The 22,687-nt window shown below is 36.1% G+C and overlaps 1 long non-coding RNA gene across 3 annotated transcripts in view; it reads right to left on the minus strand.

The window, feature by feature from the left end:
- LOC307180474 overlaps nucleotides 1-22,687 on the minus strand; it is a 161,660-nt gene that overhangs the window by 98,638 nt on the left and 40,335 nt on the right. For 2 of the 3 annotated variants that reach the window (XR_013825743.1, XR_013825744.1), the window contains one exon: nucleotides 7,849-8,488. The exons of the other annotated variant lie outside the window; for it this stretch is intronic. This is a non-coding gene — a long non-coding RNA (uncharacterized lncRNA). Of the gene's footprint in view, nucleotides 1-7,848; nucleotides 8,489-22,687 lie in introns of those variants that run through there. 3 annotated transcript variants of the gene reach the window in all.

Raw genomic sequence — 22,687 nt, forward strand, 5'->3', positions numbered from 1 at the left:
TCAAACAGTTCTGTCAATGACCCATTTGAAAGGTGAGGTCATTGAGGTGAGAGAATGGGATTGAGGGCCATGATAGGCTGAATGGACTCCCAAAGAGATCCACATTCTGATTCCCAGAACCTGTGAATATATTTTCTTACATGACAACATGGACTTTGCAGGTATGGTTAAGGATCTTAGGATGGGGAGATTATCCTGGATTATCTAGACAGGCCCAATGTCATCACAAGAGGAAGGCAGGAGAGTCAAATCCAGGGTCAGAAAAGGAGATCACGGAAGCAGGGGTCATGGAAGAGAGGGACTTGAAGATGCTATTATGCTGGCTTTGAAGATGAAGGAAGGGGCCATGAGCCAAGGAACACAGGCAGCTCTAGAAGCTGGAAAAGGCAAAAGAACGAATTCTCTCTCAGAGCCTCCAGAAGGAACACATCCCTGCTGATCCTTTGATTTTTAGCCCAGTAAGACCATTTCTGACTCTTGACCTCCCAAAAATGTAATAGAATAAATCTGTAGGATTTTTAAGCCACTAAGTTTGTGGAAATTCATTACAGCAGCAATAGGAAACTAATTGAGGAACAATTGGGCATAGAATACAGGGTCTAAAAGTAGAGTCTGGGACGGGTCTCTGAAATACTGTAAATAGTGAAGTAGCTGCATCAGTTTGTGTACTACAACTTGGACAATTGGCTCAGTGCCCATTGGCCCATTCAGAGTCACTTGAATGGAGGAAATGAGGGTATACACACAGACACACAGAGCATATGAAAACCATGGGAAAAGCCATAATGTAATAGTTGTAATGTATATTCTAAATCCAAATATAGGTTCTAGCACCACATACATGGAAAAATTTATTATATAGGTATCTGTGGAATCCCTATGTATGACAGAGGAGTGATATAATAGAACCTAAATAAAAAAGGAACACACACGTGACAGAGATTAATGATGGAACTGAACCATGACACTGCAATGTAGTGGTGTTGAAGAGTGAGGTGTGGATAAGAATGGCTATAAGCCTACCTACAAGGAAGAGAACCTCCATGGTAGGAGCAGGAGTGTGTAGAGTATCCCACCTAATGTGATGAGAAGACCCTGCTATAGGCAGGGCTGAGCAGATGGTAGTCTTCATGGAGAGAAGGATTTTGTTGTATTGTTGTTTGGGTTATATGGTGGTTGGTATTGGGTAAGATGGTGCATAGACAGTGGCTTCAAATAACCACTGTTTTATTACCTCTTAGATTATATGCTGGTTGTTTCTTCTGCTCCACTTGATATTGGCTGGGTCAGCAGTCATCCAAGGGCTTGACCAATCTGGAAAATCTATGACAGTTTATGTAGATATATCTGGATCCTTGGAAGGGGATAGTTGGAAAGCCAGACTCAACTGAGACTGCTAGGCCTCTCTCTCTCTCTCTCTTCACGTAGTCTCAGAGCCTCTCCCTCACTATACTAGCTTTTTAATTGTTCCTTACAAGAAGATAGCTGATCTTCTTACAGGGTATATCAGGACTCCCTGTGGTGCGAAATGGGAAGCTGTCAGGCTCTCTTAAAGCTTAGGCCTGGAAATGGCATATCATCACTTCTTTATTCTTTAGTCACAGAGCTAGCCCATAATCAGTGTGGAAAATGACTATACAAAGTTGTGAATACTGAGTCATCACTCATCAGAAGCCATCTTTGGAAACTCATTAGCACAAATAGAGGACTGAGAACTAAGAGAAACTTGGTACATTGAAAGAAGATGAGTTCATTTATATTCTCACTAAACTTGAATCTAGCAGTCAATTGGATATATGGTGTTGGAGTTGGTGAGAACAATTTTGCTGCTCAGTCTTCATCAAGGAATACTGAAGGATAGTGGCCTGAGACAGAATTTAAAAATAGGGAAGTGGAAAATGTCACCAGGTGTCAATGATTGCAGACTTTAAATAAGATGAGATGAGGACTAATCAACACCCATTGTGATGTTCACATTGGAGGTGACTGGTGGTGACCAAACACAGTAGGTCAGAAACCATCTGATTGGGCAGGGGGTATGGAATGACTACCAGAAATGTGGGTGGAGGCAGGTAGGGTAACCTGCTATCTCAATCTTGAAGGAGATATAGAAGAGCAGCTAGGGTGGGATGTGAAGGTCAGGAGAAGATTCTTATACTGGATTATGCACTTCTCTCCTGTCTGTCCCCACTATTAAACTATCAGCTCTATGAGAGCATGGGCTGTTTTTTTCCTTATTATTTTTAGGGTATCCAGTGCTGACTGAGACACAGTAGGTGCTTAATAGATATGTGCTGAATCAATTAATACCCTCAAAAGCTAAATGGTTCATTAATTGTGCCACACTGTGGAATGTTCTACTATGAAGGAATTAAACAGAATGAAGTAGTTCTATTAGTATTTGAGAGTAATAAAACCCTAAACCTTACTGTTAAGAGAAAAAAAAAAGCAAACTGCAGAAACAAGTAAAGTGTGACTTCTGAAACAAAAACTCTCATCTTCTGCTCCTAAATTTTTAAGAGTTCTTTAAATATTAGGGATTTTGGCCTTTTGTCTGTTATTTATGTGGCAAATATATTCTCCCAATTTGCTAGTTGAATTTTTATTTTATTTATGATGTGGGGGATTTTTTGGCCATGCAGAACCTATCTTTTAAAATTTTTATGCAGTCAAATTTCTCAACCTTTTCTTTCATTGCATCTGGATTTTGACCCATAGTTTAAAAACTTTTTCCTATACCCAGGCTAAAGAGGAATTCACCCATGTTTGCTTCTAGCACTTTTATGGTATTTTTAACATTTAGATTCCTGATCTATTTGAAGTTTACTCTCTATATGGTGTGAAGTGTGTATCTAATTTTATCTTATTTTTTCCCAAACTGCTATCCAGTTGTCCAAGTACCATTTATTTTACAAGTCCATTTTTGTCCCAATGTATTGAGATCTCACCTTCATCATATACCAAAATTCTATTCCATTTTTATTTGGGTCTATCTCTGGATTTTCAATTCTTTTTGTTTTTTTCCTACAATGTAAACATAACTTTTTATTAATTTTTAAAATTTCTATTAGAGTGTACTTATTTACAATATTGTGTGAGTTTCTGCTGTACAGCAAAGTGAATCAGTTATACATATACATATATCCATTCTTTTCTTCCCATATAGGTCATTACAGAGTATTGAGTAGCGTTCCCTGTCCTGTACGGTAGATCCTTATTAGTTATCTATTTTATATATAGTAGTGTGTATATGTCAATTCCAACCTCCCAATTTATCCTGCCCCCCTTCCCCCCAGTAACCATAAGTTTGTTTTCTACATCTGTGACTCTATTTCTGTTTTGTAAATGAGTTCATTTGTACCATTTTTTAAGATTCCACATATAAGCAATATAATATGATATTTGTCTTTGTCTGACTTACTTCACTCAGTATGACAATCTATAGGTCCATCCATGTTGCTGCAAATGATATTATTTCATTCTTTTCTATAGCTGGGTAATATTGCATTGTATATATGTACCACATCTTCTTTTTTTTTTTTTTTTGCAGTACGTGGGCCTCTCACTGTTGTGGCCTCTCCCGCTGCGGAGCACAGGCTCTGGACGCGTAGGCTCAGCGGCCATGGCTCAGGGGCCCAGCCACTCTGTGGCATGTGGGATCTTCCCAGACCAGGGCACAAACCCGTGTCCCCTGCATCGGCAGGTGGACCCTCAACCACTGTGCCACCAGGGAAGCCCCCCCACATCTTCTTTATCTGGACTTTTTATTCTATTCCACTGGTATGTCTATTCATAAGCCAGTTCCACACTGTTTTAATTACAGAGGCTCTATAGTGTGTTTTAATGTATGGTAGGGATAGTCCCCCCTCCCCTTGTAACTTTTCTTCTTTAGTGTTTTCCTGGAGATTCTTGAATGATTACTTTTCCATATGAAGTTTAGTTATCAACTTGTCTAGTTCCAGAAAGATGTATGTTGGTATTTTTATTGAGATTGCATCAAATTAAAATTAATTTAGGAAGAACTGACATCTTTATGATGTTGAGTCTTCCTGTCATAAACAAGGGATATCTTGCCATTTTTTTAGAGTCTCTGTTTTTGCCTTTTATGAGGATTTGAAAATTTACCTCATAAAAGCTTTTCACATTTTTTGGTTAAATGTATTCCTAAGTATTTTATCCTCTTCGTTGTTATGGTTAATGGGTTTTTTTCTACCATTGTGTCCTCCAACTGGTTATTATTTATTTGTGTAAATGAAGACTATTGATTTATTTATGTCAATTTTATAGCCTGCTCCTCTAATAAAATATTTTATTATTTGAGTTATTTTTACCATTGATTCTCTAAGTTTTCCAGGTACACGTTCATGTAATATGCAAATAGAGATAATAGTGTATCCTCTTTTCCAATTCCTATGCCATAAATAAACTTCTCTTGTCATTGCATTGGCTAATACTTCTGGTAAAATGTTGAATAACAGTGGAGAGAGTAGACAACTTTAACTATTTCCTGATATTAGTGGAAGTGCCTCTAGTGTTTCTTCCATTAAAAAACTATCAATTTCTACTGTATTAAGAATGAGTGTTCACTTTTATCAAAGGTCTTTTATAGGTATCTACAGAAAGAATCATATGAGTTTTCTTTTTAGAACTATCGGCATTATATATTTTCTTTATGGAATTAATAATATTCAACCAACTTTGAATTATTAGCATAAAATCTTCCTGGTCATGGACTATTATTTTCTTAATATGCTGGATCTGTTTGCTAATATATTAATAAGTGATCATATTCTATGCTTTTATTCTTCATACTGTTTTTATAAGGTTTATGTTAAAAACTTATACTTGCTTTACCTAAAAAATTAAGTAGTTTTCCTTGCTTTTCAATACTGTAAAACAATTTACAGATCAATGTAACAATCAGGTCTTTGAAAGTTTGGTAGAATTCCCCTGCGAAGTCATCTTGGCCTTGAGCTTTTCTGGTAGACTAGTTGATAACCTGTTCTCTTTCTTTTAGGAAAATTGGTCTATTTAGGCTTTCTAACTCTAATAGTATCAATTTTGGTAACAAATATTTCCTTAGGAAATTATTCATCTCATAAAGTTTTAAAATTTACTTTGATAGAAGCCTGTGAACTAGGTTGAATTATTTTCTGACATTTCTTCAGATTCAATAGTTCTTTTCCCCCAATCCAAAAATGGGCAGAAGACCTAAATAGACATTTCTCCAAAGAAGTCATACAGATGGCCAAGAAGCACATGAAAAGCTGCTCAACATCACTAATTATTAGAGAAATGCAAATCAAAACTACAGTGAGGTATCACCTCACACCAGTTAGAATGGGCATCATCAGAAAATCTACAAACAACAAATGCTGGAGAGGGTGTGGAGAAAAGGGAACCCTCTTACACTCTTGGTGGGAATGTAAATTGATATAGCCACTATGGAGAACAGTATGGAGGTTCCTTAAAAAACTAAAAATAGAATTACCATATGATCCAGCAATCCCACTACTGGGCATATACCCAGAGTAAACCATAATTCAAAAAGACACATGCACCCCATTGTTCACTGCAGCACTATTTACAATAGCCAGGTCATGGAAGCAACCTAAATGCCCATCAACAGACGAATGGATAAAGAAGATGTGGTACCTATATACAATGGAATATTACTCAGCCACAAAGAGGAATGAAATTGGGTCATTTGTTGAGACATGGATGGATCTAGAGACTGTCATACAGAATGAAGTAAGTCAGAAAGAGAAAAACATATATCGTATATTAACACATATATGTGGAACCTAGAAAAATGGTACAGATGAACCAGTTTGCAGGGCAGAAATTGAGACACAGATGTAGAGAACAAACATATGGACACCAAGCGGGCAAGGCGGCAGGGTGGTGGTGGTGGTGGTGTGATGAACTGGGCGATTGGGATTGACATGTATACACTGATATGTATAAAATTGATGACTAATAAGAACCTGCTGTATAAAATAATAAAATAAAATTTAAAAATTATAAAAAATAGTTCTTTTCCCTTATAATTTCTTATTTTGTATTTTATGTCTTTGCTTTCTCCTTTTTTACCTGATTATGTTAGCTAGTGGTATGTCTATTAATATTTTTCAAGAAACCAAGAAAGAACATGTTTTTCTCTTTTCTACATCATTACTACATTCTACTTGCTAATTTTATATTTAGTATGTCCTTCTTCATACTTCCTGTTGACTTACCTTGTTTCTTTAACTGTTTGAACTATAAATTTTATTCATTTTTATTATTTTTAGTTGTTATTTATAATTTTAAATTATTTAAAATGCTATTTAATTGATAAAAAGTGTAAGACTTTGAATTTTCCTCTAACCGTCTTTTCATATATAACAAAGATCCTGATATATACTAATTTCACTATCTTTTTAAAAAATTCCATAATTATCATTTCTATTTATTCTCTCATTCAAGTGTTGTTTAATAGGTGGTCAATTAATTTTCAGGAAGAAATGTCATTTAAAAATGAACACAGGGACTTCCCTGGTGGTACAGTGGTAAAGAATATGCCTTCCAAAGCAGGGGACAGGGGTTCGATCCCTTGTGGGGGAGCACTAAGATCCCACATGCCATGGGGCAACTAAGCCCACATGTCACAACTACTGAGCTCGCACACCTCAGCGAGAGAGCCCGAGTGCCGCAAACTACAGAGCCCACACACTCTGGAGCCCATGCGGCACAACTACAGAGCCCACACGCCCTGGAGCCCACGAGGCACAACTAGAGAGAGAAAACCCGCAAGCCACAACTAGAGGGAAAGCCTGCATGCCACAACTAGAGAGAACCCCAAGTGCCACAACGAACAGCCCGTGCACCGCAACGAAAGATCCCGCATGCCACAACTAAGACCCGACATAGCCAGAAAGATAAAGAAAATAAAGTAAATATAAAAAATATTTTAAAATGAACAGAGACTCAGATATAATATCAAAGGTCTAACATTTGTGTCAACTGAGTCTCAGAAATAGAGAAAAAAGAGCCTAGTGTTAAAACATTATTAGATATACCAATTGCTAAAAGCTTCTCCAAATTGGTAACAATCACAAACCAACCAATTTAAGATCAGGAAACCTCAAACAAAATACCTCATAGGAATACATGCCCACACTCAACATAATCAAACTTCTGAAAAACAACACAAATAAAAAACATTGAAGCAGACAGAACAAAAAATGACACATTACCAATAGGAGAACAACAATTTGAAAGGCTGTGTATTTCTCATCAGAAACCACAGTGGCTAAAAGGAAGCAAAACTCTTTTCAAGTGTTAAAGAACTGTCAACCCCAAATTCTATATCCAGAAAAAATACCTTTAATGAATGAGTAATAAATATAGACATTCCAAGAGGAAGGAAAACTAAGAGGATTCACTGCCAATAGACATTCTCTGAAAGAAATATTAAAGGAAGTTTAGACTGAAGAGAAATAAAACCAAAAGGAAACTTGGAATATTGAAAATAAAGAAAGAACAAGAGAAATGATAAATATTTGGGTAAATAAAATGAACTAATCTTCTCATCTACTATTCTTTAAAATATGTTTGATGGTTGAAAGAAAAAATTATAATGTTGTTCAAAGGGATTTTCCGTGTATGCATGTGTAATATATAAGACAAATATAACAAAGGGAGAAATAAATGGATTCATAAGGTGTTAAAGACTCTATACTCCACTTGAAATGAAAAATATGGATCATAAGTAGATTGTAAAAAGTTAAGTATCTATACGGAAATCCCTAGAACAATCACTGAAATATTTATACAAAGATATAAAGTAAAAAACATAACAGGCAAATTAAAATGGAATACTAATAAATGTTTAAACAAAAGAAGGTAATATGAGGAAACAGAGGAATATAGATTGGGGGAAGATAGAGAAAACGTTTAAATTTAGACCTAAATCCAAGCATATTAATAAAGACGCAGACGTAGAGAATGGACTTGAGGACACAGGGAGGGGGAAGGGTAAGCTGGGATGAAGTTAGAGAGTGGCATGGACTTATATACACTACCAAATGTAAAATAGATAGTTAGTGGGAAGCAGCTGCATAGCACAAGATCAGCTTGGTGCTTTGTGACCACCTAGAGGGGTGGGATAGGGAGGGTGGGAGGGAGATGCAAGAGGGAGGAGATATGGGAATATATGTATACATACAGCTGATTCACTTTGTTATAAAGCAGAAACTAACACACCATTGTAAAGCAATTATACTCCAATAAAGATGTTTAAAAATTATGTTTGGGGCTTCCCTGGTGGCACAGTGGTTGAGAGTCGGCCTGCCGGTGCGGGGGACGCAGGTTCGTGCCCCGGTCGGGGAGGATCCCGCATGCCGCAGAGCGGCTGGGCCCGTGAGCCATGGCTGCTGAGCCTGCGCGTCTGGAGCCTGTGCTTGCTCCGCAGCGGGAGAGGCCACGGCAGTGAGAGGCCCACGTACTGCAAAAAAAAAAAAAAATTATGTTTGGAAAGTCACTAAACGAATGATTTCAGCCTTCAACAATCATAAATAGAAAACCTTGGGGAAAGAGGAGAATCTGACTTCAACACTTACTACATCATATTATTCAAATGTTAAGTTTTCAACAAAAACCCACAAGGTATAAAAAAACAAACAAACAAAGAAAAAACCCAGAAAACTATGGCCCATTCACAGGAAAAAAAAAAAACTAAATTGAAAGAAACAATCCCTGAGAAATTCCACACTTTTGAATTACTAAAAAAAAATACTTCATATCAACTGTATTAAATATGATCAAAGAGTTAAAGGAAACCATAGACAATGAACTAAAGGAAATCAGGAAAACAATATATGAACAAAATGAGAAAATCTATGAAGAGATAGAAATTGTAAAAAGGAAACAAATAGAAATTCAGGAGCTGAAAGGTACAGCAGTGGATTCATGAAAATATTCACTAGAACAGTTCAACAGTAGATCTGAGCAGCCAGAATAAAGAATCAGCAAATTTGAAGACAGAACAATTCAAATTACCCAGTCTAAAAGAAGAGTGAAAAATAATGAAGAACAGTGAAGAGAGCCTAAGGAACCTGTGGGGTATTATCAAGCAGAGCAACATACACATTATAGGAATCCAAGGAGGAAGAGAGAGAGAAAAGGACAGAAAGAATATTTGGAAAAATACTAGCCAAAAACTTAAGACGTTTAATGGAATACATGTATCTACATATTAAAAAGCTCAAAAAACTCCCAGTAGGATATACTCAAAAAGATCCACACTGAAATACATTTTAAGCAAACTGTCAAAAGACAAATATGAACAAAGAATTGTGAGCGTAGCAAGAGAGATATGACTCTTCACATAAAGGATATTCTCAATAAGATAAATTTATGATTTCTCATCAGAAGCCATGGAGGACAGAAGGCAATGGGATGACACTTAAAATGCTAAATGAAAAAAACTGACAAAAATTCTACATCCAGCAAAACTATATTTCAAACATGAAGGAGAAATTATGACACTCCCTGATACACAAGTGCTGAAGGAGTTCGTTATGTGTAGACCTGCCCTACAAGAAATGTAAAAGGGGGTCTATCAAATTGAAATGAAAGGACGCTAGATAGTAACTCAAAGCCATTTATGAAGAAATAAAGTTCTTCATTAAAGGTAAATACATGAGCAAATACGAAAGACAGTAGTATTGTAATTTGTTTTTTATGTAGTTTTTATATCCTATAGGATATAGAAGAGAAATGCATAAAATAATTATAAATTGATGTTAATGGTTACACACTAAATAATGATGTAATTTGTGACATCAATAACATAAAGTGGGGGAGGTGGAGCTGTAAAGTAGTGTTTTTGTATGTGATTGAAGAGGAGTTAATATTAATTTTTAAAAGAGTTATAATTTTAGGATGGGATGTTATATGAAATCCCATGGGAACCTCAAAGAAAATATCTATAGAAATACACAAAAATAAATGAGAAGGGATCAAATATGTCACTACTAAAAATTAACTAAACAAAAAAGAAGACAGTAATGGAAGAAATGAGGGACAAAAGGAGTTCTCATTTTTATATCTTAGATCAATACACACAAAGACACTTTAGCTATAAGGACACCTATCGGTTGAAAATTAAAGGATGAAAAAAGATATTACATACAAAGAGTAAACAAAAGAGAGCAGAGAGTTTATACTAATATCAGACAAGACAGACTCTAAGTTAAAAATTTTAAACTGTTACAACAGTCAAAGAGGGACATTATGCATAGATAAAAGGGTCAATTTTGCCAGATGTAACAATTATAAACATATATGCACCAAACATCAGAGTCCCAAAATAGGCAAAGTAAACATAGACAGAATTAAAGAGAGAAATAGAGAGCTCTGCAAAAGTAGTAGAAGACGTTAATACCCCACTTTCAATAATGGATAGAACACCCAGACAGAAAATCAACAAGGAAATAGAAGACTTGAGCAACACTGTAAATTAATTGAACCCACAGACATATGAAGGCTACATCACCCAACAACAGCATAATAAACATTTTTATCAAGTGTATATGGAATACTCTCCATAATAGATACATGTTAGGACACAAAACAAATCTTAATAAATTGAAAAGATTAAAATCGTACAAAGTACCTTTTCTGATCACAACAGAATGAAAGTAAAATCAGAAGCAGAAGGAAAACTGGAAAATTCACATATATGAGGAAATTAAACACCACACTCTTAAACAACCATGGGTTGAAGAGGAAAACACAAGTGAAATTATAAAATATTTTGAGACAAATGAAAATAAAAACACAACCCCCAAACTTATAGCATGTAGTGAAAGCAGTGTTAACAGGGAAGTTTATAACTGTAAATGCTTACATTAAAAAGAAGAGAGATCTCTAATCAACAACCTAACTTTACACCATAAGGAATTTAAAAAGAACACACTAAATCCAAAGCTAGCACAGGATGGAAATAACAAAGACTAGAGCATTGATAAATAAGATAGAAATAGAAGAACAATAGAGAAAATTAATGAAACCAATAGTTGATCTGTCCAAGTATCAACAAAATTGATGAAGTTTTAGCTATACTAAGAAAAAAGAGAAAAGACTGAAATAAATAAACCTGAAATGAAAGTGGAGCTATTACTACCAATTTTACAGAAATAAAAATAATTATAACATAATAAAGGCCACATATGACAAGCCCACAGATACATCATATTCAATGATGAAAAGCTGAAAGCTTTCCTCTAAGATCAGGAAAAAGACAAGGATGCCCAATCCTGCCACTTTTACTAAACAGAGTAGCAGAAGTCCTAGTCAGAGAAATTAGGCAACAAAAAGAAAGAAAAGCCATCCAGATTGGAAAGGAAGAGGTAAAACTGTCACTATTTGCAGATGACATGATATTATATATAGAAAGCCCTAAAGACTCTACAAAAAACTGATAGAACTAACAAATTATTTCAGTGAAGCTACAGGATACAAAATCAATATACAAGCATCACTTGCGTTTCTATACACTAGTAGCAAACTATCAGAAAGAGAAATTAAGAAAACAATCCCATTTACAATGGCATCAAAGGGACTAAAATACTTGGGAAGAAATTTAAATAAAATACTTGGGAATAAACTTTTACATTGAATACTATAAGACTTTGATGAAAAAAACTGAAGACACAAATAAATTGAAATATATTCCATGGTCATGGACAGAAGAATTAATATCCATACCACACAAAGCAATCTACAGATTCAATGTGATCTCTATTAAACTTCCAACGATATTTTTCACAAAAATAGAAAAAAAAATCCTAAAATTTGTATGGAATCACAAAAGATCCCAAATAGCCAAAGCAATCTTGAGAAAGAACAACAAAGCTGGAGGCATCACACTTGCTCATTTGAAACTATATTAAAAAAGTATAGTATTCAAAACAGTATGGTATCATCTTAAAAACAGACATATAGATCAATGGAACAGAATAGAAAGCTCAGAAATAAACCCATGTACACATGGTCAATTAATCTACAACAAAGGAACCTGGAATATGTAATGAAGCAAGGAAAGCATAGTTTCTTTAAAAAACAGTGCTGGGGGCTTCCCTGGTGGCGCAGTGCTTGAGAGTCCACCTGCCAATGCAGGGGAGGCGGGTTCGTGCCCTGGTCTGGGAGGATCCCACATGCCAAGGAGCTGTTGGGCCCGTGAGCCGTGGCTGCTGGGCCTGTGCATCCGGAGCCTGTGCTCCGCAACGGGAGAGGCCATGGCAGTGAGAGGCCCGTGTACCACACACACAAAAAAAAACTGCTGGGAAATTGCATCAACTATCTTTTCCAACAACAACGCTATGAGACTAGATATCAATTATAGGAAAAGATCTGTAAAAAATACCAACATGTGGAGGCTAAACAATACACTACTTAATAACCAAGTGATCACTGAAGAAATCAAAGAGGAAATCAAAAAATACCTAGAAACAAATGACAATGGAGACACGATGACCCAAAACCTATGGGATACAAAAAAAGCAGTTGTAAGAGGGAATTTTATAGCAATACAATCCTATCTTAAGAAACAGGAAACATCTCGAATAAACAACCTAACCTTGCACCTAAAGCAATTAGAGAAAGAAGAACAAAAAAACCCCAAAGTTAGCAGAAGAAATCATAAAGATCAGATCAGAAATAAATGAAAAAGAAATGAAGGAAACGATAGCAAAGATCAATAAAACTAAAAGATGGTTCTTTGAGAAGATAAACAAAATTGATAAAACATTAGCCAGACTCATCAAGAAAAAAGGAGAAGAGTCAAATCAATAGAATTAGAAATGAAAAAGAAGTAACAAGTGACACTGCAGAAATACAAAAGATCATGAGAGATTACTACAAGCAACTCTATGCCAATAAAATGGACAACCTGGAAGAAATGGACAAATTCTTAGAAATGCACAACCTGCCAAGACTGAATCAGGAAGAAATAGAAAATATGAACAGACCAATCACAAGCACTGAAATTGAAACTGTAATTAAAAATCTTCCAACAAACAAAAGCCCAGGACCAGATGGCTTAACAGGCGAATCCTATCAAACATTTAGAGAAGAGCTAACACCTATCCTTGTCAAACTCTTCCAAAATATAGCAGAGGGAGGAACACTCACAAACTCATTCTATGAGGCCACCATCACCCTGATACCAAAACCAGACAAAGATGTCACAAAGAAAGAAAACTACCGGCCAATATCACTGATGAACATAGATGCAAAAATCCTCAACAAAATACTAGCAAAGAGAATCCAACAGGACATTAAAAGGATCATACACCATGATCAAGTGGGGTTTATTCCAGGAATGCAAGGTTTCTTCCATATACGCAAATCAATCAATGTGATACACCATTTTAACAAATTGAAGAGGAAAAACCATATGATCATCTCAATCGATGCAGAGAAAGCTTTCAACAAAATTCAACACCAATTTATGATAAAAAACCCTGCAGAGAGTTGGCATAGAGGGAACTTTCCTCAACATAATAAACGCCATATATGACAAACCCACAGCCAACATCGTCCTTAATGGTGAAAATCTGAAAGCATTTCCACTAAGATCAGGAACAAGACAAGGTTGCCCACTCTCACCATGATTATTCAACATAGTTTTGGAAGTTTTAGCCACAGCAATCAGAGAAGAAAAAGAAATAAAAGGAATCCAAATCGGAAAAGAAGAAGTAAAGCTGTCACTGTTTGCAGATGACATGATACTATACATAGAGAATCCTAAAGATGCTACCAGAAAACTACTAGAGCTAATCAATGAATTTGGTAAAGTAGCAGGATACAAAATTAATGCACAGAAATCTCTGGCATTCCTATACACTAATGATGAAAAATCTGAAAGAGAAATTAAGGAGACACTCTCATCTACCATCGCAACAAAAAGAATAAAATACCTAGGGATAAACCTACCTAAGGAGACAAAAGACCTGTATGCAGAAAACTATAAGACACTGATGAAAGAAATTAAAGATGATACAAACAGATGGAGATATATACCATCTTCTTGGACTGGAAGAATCAACATTGTGAAAATGACTCTACTACCCAAAGGCATCTACAGATCCAATGCAATCCCTATCAAACTACCACTGGCATTTTTCACAGAACTAGAACAAAAAATTTCACAATTTGTATGGAAACACAAAAGACCCCGAATAGCCAAAGCAATCTTGAGAACGAAAGAGAGAGCTGGAGGAATCAGGCTCCCTGACTTCAGACTATACTACAAAGCTACAGTAATCAAGACAGTATGGTACTGGCACAAAAACAGAAATATAGATTAATGGAAGAGGACAGAAAGCCCAGAGATAAACCCATGCACATATGGTCACCTTATCTTTGATAAAGGAAGCAAGAATATACAGTGGAGAAAAGACAGCCTCTTCAATAAGTCGTACTGGGAAAACTGGACAGGTAGATGTAAAAGTATGAAATTAGAACACTCCCTAACACCATACACAAAAATAAACTCAAAATGGATTAAAGACCTAAATGTAAGGACAGAAACTATCAAATTCTTAGAGGAAAACATAGGCAGAACACTCTATGACATAAATCACAGCAAGATCCTTTTTGACCAACCTCCTAGAGAAATGGAAATAAAAACAAAAATAGACAAATGGGACATAATGAAACTTCAAAGCTTTTGCACAGCAAAGGAAGCCATAAACAAGAACAAAAGACAACCCTCAGAATGGGAGAAAATATTTGCAAATGAAGCAACTGACAATGGATTAATCTCCAAAATTTACAAGCAGCTCATGCAGCTCAATATCAAGAAAACCAACAACCCAATCCAAAAATGGGCAGAAGACCTAAATAGACATTTCTCCAAAGAAGATATACAGATTGCCAACAAACACATGAAAGAATACTCAACATCATTAATCATTAGAAAATTTCAAATCAAAATTACAATGAGATATCATCTCACACCAGTTAGAATGGCCATCATCAAAAAAGCTAGAAACAATAAATGCTGGAGAGGGTGTGGAGAAAAGGGAACACTTTTGCACTGTTGGTGGGAATGTAAATTGATATAGCCACTATGGAGAACAGTATCGAGGTTCCTTAAAAAACTAAAAATAGAACTACCATACGACCCAGCAATCCCACTACTGGGCATATACCCTGAGAAAACCATAATTCAAAAAGAGTCAGGTACCAAAATGTTCATTGCAGCTCTATTTATAATAGCCAGGACATGGAAGCAACCTAAGTGCCCATCAACAGATGAATGGATAAAGAAGATGTGGCACATATATAATGGAATATTACTCAGCCATAAAAAGAAACGAAATTGAGTTATTTGTAGTGAGGTGGATGGACCTAGAGACTGTCATACAGAGTGAAGTAAGTCAGAACGATAAAAACAAATACCATATGCTAACACATATATATGGAATGTAAGAAAAAAAAAGGTCATGAAGAACCTAGGGGCAAGACGGGAATAAAGACACAGACCTACTAGAGAATGGACTTGAGGATATGGGGAGGGGGAAGGGTAAGCTGTGACAAAGTGAGAGAGTGGCACGGACATATTTACACTACCAAACGTAAAATAGATAGCTAGTGGAAAGCAGCCGCATAGCACAGGGAGATCAGTTTGGTGCTTTGTGACCACCTAGAGGGGTGGGATAGGGAGGGTGGGAGGGAGGGAGATGCAAGAGGGAAGAGATATGGGAACATATGTATATGTATAACGGATTCACTGTGTTATAAAGCAGAAACTAACACACCATTGTAAAGCAATTATACTCCAATAAAGATGTTTAAAAAAAAAGAAAAAAAATGGTGCTGGGAAAACTGGAAGCCATTGGAAAGGTTCCTCAAAAAATTAAAAATAGAACTACCATATGTTCCAGCCATCCCACTTATGGTTATATACCTGAGAACATGAAATCACTATCTTGAAGAGATATCTGCATTCTGTGTTCATTGCAGCCTTAATTACCATAACCAAGACATAAAAACAACCTACATGTCCACTGATGATTGCGTGGGTAAAAAAATGTGGTATATATTTACAATGGAATACTATACAGCCATAAAACAGAAGGTAATCCTGCCATTTGCAACAACATAGATGGAACTTGAGTTCGTTATGCTACATAAAATAAGTTAGACAGAGAAAGACCAATAATGAATGACCTCATTCATATGTGGGATCTAACAACAAAAACAGACACAACTGAACTCATGGAAAGAGAGAACAGATTGGTGGTTGCCAGAGGTGGGGAGTGAGGAGTGGGGGAAGTGAGTGAAGGTGGTCAAAATGTACAAACTTCTAGTTATAAGATAAATAAGTCCTGGGGCTGAAATTACAGCATGGTGACTATAGTTAGCAATATTGTACTGTGTATTTGAATGTTCCTAAGAGATTAGATGTTAAAAGTCCTCATCACAAGACTTTGATATCACTTTGATAAACACAAGTATTTATTTCTAGGCTCTGCATACTATTCCATTGGTCTACATGTCTGTCTTTATGCCAGTACTATACTGTTTTAATTTCTGTAGCCTTGTTGTAAGTTTTGAAATTGGCAAATGTGAGACCTCCAACTTTGTCCTTGTTTTTCAAGACTGTTTTGGCAATTTGAAGTCCCTTGAGATTCCACATGAATTTTTAGATTTATTTTTCTATTTCTACAAAAAATATTGGGATTTGATAGGAACTGAATTGAATCTGTCAATCACACTTGGTAGTATTGATTTCTAACAATATTAATCTTCTAATCCATGAACACAGGATGTCCTTCCATTTATTTGTGCCTTTAATTTCTTTCAGTGATGTTTTATAGTTTTCAGTGAGCAAGCTTTCACCTGCTTGGTTAAGTTTATTCCTAAGTATTTTGTTGTTTTTGATTCTATTGTAAATGGAATTGTCTTCTTAATTTACTTTTAGGATTGTTTATTCTTAGTATATAGAAATACAACTGATATTTGTGTGTTGAATTTGTATCCTGTAACTTTGCTGAATTTATTAGTCCTAACAGATTTTTGTTGTAGAATATTTTGGTTTAATAGCATTATGTTTTCTGTATATCATCAAATTATTTTTGACAAGTGTGCCAAGACCATTCAATGCAGAGAGAACAGCCTTTTCTACCATTGGTGTTGGGAAAACTGGATATCCACAAGCAAAAGAATGAACCCTTACTTTGGACCCTTACTTTACACTATATCCATCAAAATGGATCACAGACCTAAACATAAGAGCTGCAACTGTAAAACTCTTAGAAGCAAATATAAGGGGACAGCTTCATGTCATTGGATTTGGTAATTATTTTTTGGATATGACACCAAACACACAGGCAACAAAAGAACAAAAACCAGATAAACTGGACTTCATGAAAATTAAAACCTCTTGTGCATCAAAGGACGCTATCTACAGAATGAAAAGGGAACCCACAGAATGGAAGAAAATACTTACAAATGTATCTAATAAGGGATTAATAGAATATGTAAAGGTCTCCTACAACTCAACAGCAAAAACAAAAACAACTAAAAATAGGCAAAGAACTTGAATAGACACTTATCCTGAGAAGATGGATTAATGGCCAATAAGCACATGAAAAGATGCTCAGCATCACTAATCATTAAGGAAATGCAAATGAATTCCACAATGAGATAGCAGTTAACATTCATTAGGATGGCTATTACCAAAAAAAAAATGGAGAATGAAACACTTCCTTTGTCTCTCCCCTTCAATCTACAACCAGTAAATCATCCATAATTCAACAAAGGTTCCTCTGCCCAACACACCAGAAGCCAGAAAGTTCTACACATCTGTAGATCTAAAGGTGGGTGGCCTAGAATACATAGAGGAGGCGGAACCAGGGTGAACAGTGGAGGCTGTGCCTGCAATCCCAGCCCCTCAGGTACAGTGATGGGTCCCCCAGCCCCAGAGAACCTGGTAGCAGCAGCGGGAACAGCACACATGACTCCAGCCTCCCAGGGACAGCAGCGCTCTCTACCACAGGAACCAAACAGCAGTGGCAGCAGAGCCTGCAACCCCATCCTTCCAGCCACAGAGGCACCTGCCTCTCCAGCCCCTCAGCCCACAGTGGCTGCACCTTCAAACTTAACTCCAGATGTGGCAGAGGCATGCCCCTGAACCTCCCCCTCTCCCTGAGGCAGTGGAGCCTGCAACCCAGACACAGCAGAAGCACCCACCAACCCAGTGCCCCAGGCGTCAATGCCATCAACAGCAGTGACACTGGCAGCAACAAGGCACCAGCAACCCCAGAGGCACAAGCAGTGACAAAGAGGGCATCAGATGACACCTCTATCAGAGGTAGTAGAGTGTAGAAAGTGTAGATTCTCAAATATACCCAGAGGCAGCTCAGGTAAGAGAAACCAAAAACTTGTGCTTTAGCGCCACCTACTGAAAAACAAAAGAAAGGCCTCTAATCACTATCCCTTGAATTGTTAGAATCAAGTAAAAAAAAAAAACAAACTTTATGTAAAGAAGATAGGTGTTTGTTATTTTAAATGTACCAGTAGAGGAACCACTCATCAAACACCATGAAAAACCACAGTAACATGGTATCACACAAAAAAGACAAAACTCCAGAAACCAAATTTAATATCATGGAATATTGCAATCTAACTGAGAGAGAATTCAAAATAGCTGTCATGAAGAAACTCAGTGAGCTACAACAAAAACTCAGAAAGGCAGTTCAATGAGCTAAGGAGTAAAATGAACAAACATAATAAATACCTTACCAAAGAGATTGAAACTAAAAAGAACCAAATAGAAATTCTGGAGCTGAAGAACTCAATAAATGAAATGAAGACTGCACTAGAAATCATTGGAAATAATGCCAACAATATGGAAGAGAGAATTAGTGAGCTTGAAGACAGAAATCTAGAAATGATACAGGTATAAAAGGAGAAAGAACTAAGAACTAAAAAAAAAAAGAAGAAAGGAAGAAAGAAAGAAAGAAAGAAAAGAAAGAAAGAAAGAAAGAAAGAAAGAAAGAAAGAAAGAAAGAAAGAAAGAAAGAAATTCTATGAGACTATCTGACTTCATTAGAAAGGTCAACATAAGGATAATTGGTATCCCAGAAGGAGGAGAGAGGGAGAAGGGAACGAAGACATTATTTAAAGAAATAATAGCTGAGAACTTTCCAAACCTGGGGAAGGAATCGGGTATTCGAGTCCATGAAGCTAATAGAATACCTAATTACCACAACACAAACAGACCTTCTCCAAGACACATTATTTTAAAACTGTCAAAAGTCAATGACAAAGAAAGAATTTTAAAGACAGTCAGCAAAAAAAGAAAGGTAATCTACAAAGGAAAGGCCATTAGGCTACCAGCAGGTTTCTCAGAAACTCTATAGGAGAGAGTGGAATGACATACTCAAAATACAGAAGGATAAGAGTTGTCATCCAAGAATACTCTATCCAGCAAAGTTATCCTCCAGATATGAAAGAGAAATAAAGCCTTTCCCAGACAACCAAAATGGAGGGAGTTCATAACCACTAGACCTGTTTTACAAGAATTGTTGAAAGGAGTTCTTCTACCTGAAATAAAGGGCAAGAGTACACAAAATTTTGAGTAAAATGATAAATAGAATCGGAAAGTTGCAACTCTATATAAAAAGTATGTTCTTAAACAATTATAGCATAAAGTTTAAAGGAGAAAAAGCAATAAAAATAACTATACCTAATTCAATTTGGCAACTAACTCACAACATAAAAAGAGATAATTTGAGGCAACAGAAATATAAAAGGGAAAGAGGAAAATGAAGGAAGCCACATAGACAAGTGAAAATAAGATGCTATCAGCAGAAAAATAACTATTTTACCTATGATATGTTTTATACAAACCTCATGGCAACCATGAAACATAAATCTAGAGCAAAGACACAAGACATAAAAAAAATAAACTGAGAAAAACATTGCAGAAAACCACTAAACTAAAATGGAAGACAGAAACACAAGGAAAAATAAAACAATGGAGATATAGAATAACCAGAAAACAAAAGATAAAATGGCAGTATTAAGCCCTCATGTATCAATAATCACCCTAAATTTAAATGGATTTAATTCACCAGTCAAAAGACACAGAGTGGCTGGATGGATTAAAAAACAAGACCCAACTATATGCTGCCTCCAGGAGACTCAGCTCTAAAGTCAAACACAGGTTCAATGGGAAGAGATGGAAAATGATACTCTAAACAAATGACTGCCAAGAGAAAGCAAGCATAGCCATATTCATATCAGAATAAATAGACTTCAAGCCAAAAATGGCAACAAGACACAAAGATGGACACTATATAATGATAAATGGGACAATTCATTAAGAGGACATAAAAATTATTAATATATGTGCAGCCAACATCAGAGCACCAAAATATAAACAGCGATTATTAACAGACCCCTAAAGTGAGAAAACGACAGCAACACAATAACTGTAGGGGGCTTTAACACCCAATGGAAAGATTATCCAGACAAAAAGTCAAGAAGGAAATAGTACCTTTATTTATTTTTTAAAATTTTATTTATGTATGGCTGTGTTGGGTCTTTGTTGCTGCGCGCTGGCTTTCTCTACTTGCGGCGAGCGGGGACTACTCTTCATCGTGGTGTGCAGTGGCTTCTCTTGCTGCTTCATTGCAGTGGCTTCTCTTGCTGCGAAGCATGGGCTCTAGGCACGCGGGCTTCAGTAGTTGTGGCGTGTGGGCTCAGTAGTTGTGGCCTGCGGGCTCTAAAGCACACAGGCTTCAGTAGTTGTGGCGCATAGGCTCAGTAGTTGTGCCTTGCGGGCTCTGGAGTGCAGGTTCAGTAGTTGTGGCTCACAGGCTTAGTTGCTCCATGGCATGTGGAATCTTCCCAGACCAGGGACCAAACCTGTGTCCCCTGCATTGGCAGGAAGATTCTTAACTGCTGTGCCCCAGGGAAGTCTGGAAATAGTACCTTTAAGTGAAACAATAGGCCAGATGGACTTCATAGATTTGTAGAGAACACTCCATCCAAATGCAGCAGAACACACATTCTTGTCAAGTACACATGGAACATTCTCAAGGATAGACCAAATATTGGGACATAAAACAAGTCTCAATAAATTTAAGAATATTGAAATCATGTCAAGCATCCCTTCCAACCACAATGGTATGAAATTAGAAATCAACTACAAGAAGAAAGTTGAAAAAATCACAAATATGTGGAGACTAAACACCATACTACTGAACAACTATTGGGTACAATGAAGAAATCAAAGGAGAAATTAAAAAAAAAACTGAAGAATGAAAATGAAAATATGGCATACCAAAATCTATGGGATGCTGCAAAAGTGCTACTAAGAGGGAATTTATAGCAGTGCTACTAAGATGGAATTTTAAAGGCCTATCTCAAGAAACAAGAAAAATCTTAAACAATCTAACCTTACAACTAAAGGAGCTAGAAAAAGAACAAGTAAAGCCCAAAGTTAGTAGAAGGAAGAAAACAATAAGAATTAGAGTGGAAATAAATGAAACAGAGACTAAAAAGACAATAGAAAAGATCCATGAATCTAAGAGATAGTTCGTTGAAAGGATAAACAAAATTGACAAACCTTTATCTAGATTCACTAAGGAAAAAAAGAAAGAAGGCTCATATAAATAAAATCAGACATGAAACAGAAATTACGACATATAACACAGAAATACAAATTATTATAAAAGAATACTATAAACAGCTATATGCCGACAAACTGGACAATCTAGAAGAAATGGATTATTTCATAGAAACATTCAACCATACAAGACTGAATCATGAAGAAACAGACATTCTGAATAGACTGATCACTAGTAAGGAGATTGAAACAATAATCAAAAACCTCCCCCAAAACAAAAGTCTGGGAACAGATGGCTTCATAGGAGAATTCTAGCAAACATTCAAAGAAGATTTAATACCTATCCTTCTCAAACTCTTCTAAAAATTGAAGAGGGGACATTTCCCAATTCATTTTATGTAGCCAACATTACCCTGATACCAAAACCAGACAAAGACACCACAAAAAAAGAGAAAATTATAGGTCAATATCTCTGATGAACACAGATGCAAAAATTCTCAACAAAATATTAGCAAACTGAATAAAATCCATTATAAGGATAATATGCCATGATCAAATGAGATTCATTTCAGGGATGCAAGGATGGTTTAAAATCCACAATTCAATCAATGTGATACATCACATTAACAAAAATGAAAGATAAAAAATCATATGAGTATCTCGATAGATGCAAAAGAGCAACTGATAAGATTCAACACCCATTTATGATGAACACTCTCAATACAATGGGTATAGAAGGAACATACCTCAATAAAGGACAACTATGACAAACCCACATTGAGTAACTTCATACTCAATGGTGAAAAACTGAAAGCTATCCCTCTAAAATCAGGAACAAGACATAGATGCCCACTCTGTTCCAATTCAACATAGTATTGGAAGTCCTAGCCAGAGCAATTAGGCAAGAAAAAGAAGTAAAAGGTATCCAAATTGGAAGGGAAGAAGTAAAACTGTCACTATTTGTGAATTGCATGATTTTATATATAGAAAATCCTAAAGACTCCACCAAAAAAAAACAATTTGAAATAATAAATGAATATAGTAAAGTTGCAG

Source organism: Stenella coeruleoalba (assembly GCF_951394435.1).
Source record: "Stenella coeruleoalba genome assembly, chromosome: X".
Classification (NCBI taxonomy): domain Eukaryota; kingdom Metazoa; phylum Chordata; class Mammalia; order Artiodactyla; family Delphinidae; genus Stenella; species Stenella coeruleoalba.